The 1,647-nt window shown below is 33.3% G+C and overlaps 1 protein-coding gene across 9 annotated transcripts in view; it reads right to left on the bottom strand.

The window, feature by feature from the left end:
- The window catches only part of LOC117174174 (bromodomain adjacent to zinc finger domain protein 2B-like), a 228,757-nt gene that overhangs the window by 177,493 nt on the left and 49,617 nt on the right, over positions 1–1,647 (bottom strand). The gene's annotated exons all lie outside the window — the stretch shown is intronic.

Genomic DNA, 1,647 nt, shown 5'->3' with positions numbered 1-1,647 from the left:
CCCTCTCCCGGCACTCTTCAGAACTCGAAGCGCGGTGCGCGCTTTGCGAGCGACACGACAGCAGCTCTGCGATTATCTTTTGTCCGATCGTATCCTCTATATAAGTCTATATACATCGCAGCATTGTGCATAGGTTTGAATTTAAATTAGTGTGCAGGGAAGGTAAAATTGCGACTGTAGGAAATACACATGTAGCACCCTCGTTGCTCCGTTATGACACGATAGATGTAATTTTTTGCGATGCGAGGGAGGTCGCGACTCTTTTTAAAAAAATATCCAACTTTGTTGCATGACTGGTTGAAGGGAGAAGTCGGGCAACCGTAGAAAATACGAGGGTCGACTGTTAAGAAAGTAAGAAACAATGTACGCGATTTTGTGTCCGTACTGTTAAAAATGTTTGGAATTTTACAACATTTTTATTATACAGCTGTGAGGCCGAATTGCAGTACCGACATTGTTTACCATAGAAGCATTACAATCTCACATTAAAATGCCGGGATTGTAATTTTACCTTACACTCTCTTCAAGCCTGTCTAGCGGATGAGTAATCCTCTATTTAAGTAAGATGGGAATTGTGCCTTTAATAGTATATTGTTTGGAGAAAAATGTATGTTTATACGCTTAACATCTATAGATGTTTTAGGTAATCATATGTATTGTTCAACTATGGGACAGCCATCTAGATGCTAAAGATTAGCATTATTATTAATTTTTGTAAACAAAGTATTAACAATCATCAGTTTTTCACAATTTCACTTTACGGCATGAAATGAAATCGAACGACATTGACTATAAACTTCATTAAGTGGCCGACAGATGTCTGACAAGTTTAACATCTTGAATGTTTCAGTTAAATATATTTAATCCTAATATATAAAAAAGGAGATGTTACATGTTAATAACGTAATATGTTTATGTTGGTCGACATTGTTTTTCTCCGTGACGTAACGCACTCGACTTAGAGCTTAATTAGTGGTTAGTTCGATTCTTGGTGCCTGCGAATTTTGATTTTTACATTCTCATTCCTGAGAATGTAATGTAATCGTGCAAATTTTCGATCTCTGGTTTTTAATAGATCTTTAAGTTTCGGTGTTCATAGAATCCGAAAATCATAAAATTTTATCGGTGTCTGTCTGTCTGTTTGTATGTCTGTATGTCTGTATGTATGGTTACCTGAATGTTGTAGCCACGCTAACTTTTGAAGGATTTGTCCAATCGAGTCCGCATTTGATACACTTCTGAAGGTACCCAAAATGAAGGCTAAGTTCGTTAATCAGATATTTCGAACCAAAATTAAAAAATTGGGAGCATTTTCAAAATTTTGTTTTGAAATTTAAAAAATTTCTGTCGAAGTTTCTTATAGATGGGTGAAAGATTTGCAAATTATCTAAATAAGATTTTTCATTTTGATGAAAATTAGAAAAGTTATATACTTTTCAAAAAATATAAAAAATTACTTTTTTCATAGATCCAAAAATCTCATGCAAAATTTTCACTAGATACCAAGTATATTTCAAAACTATTCTAGCCGATTTTTTCGATTAGCCCAAAATTTTAAAAATTATAGCATTTTCAAAATTTTCAAATTTTCTTTTCTTAATATTATAAAAAATTTTGTTCAAGTTTGTTATAGATGGGTAAAATACT

The sequence above is a fragment of the Belonocnema kinseyi genome, chromosome 6, assembly GCF_010883055.1.
Source record: "Belonocnema kinseyi isolate 2016_QV_RU_SX_M_011 chromosome 6, B_treatae_v1, whole genome shotgun sequence".
In the NCBI taxonomy this organism is placed as follows: Eukaryota; Metazoa; Arthropoda; class Insecta; order Hymenoptera; family Cynipidae; genus Belonocnema; species Belonocnema kinseyi.
This window is presented reverse-complemented; position numbering and strand designations above follow the sequence as displayed.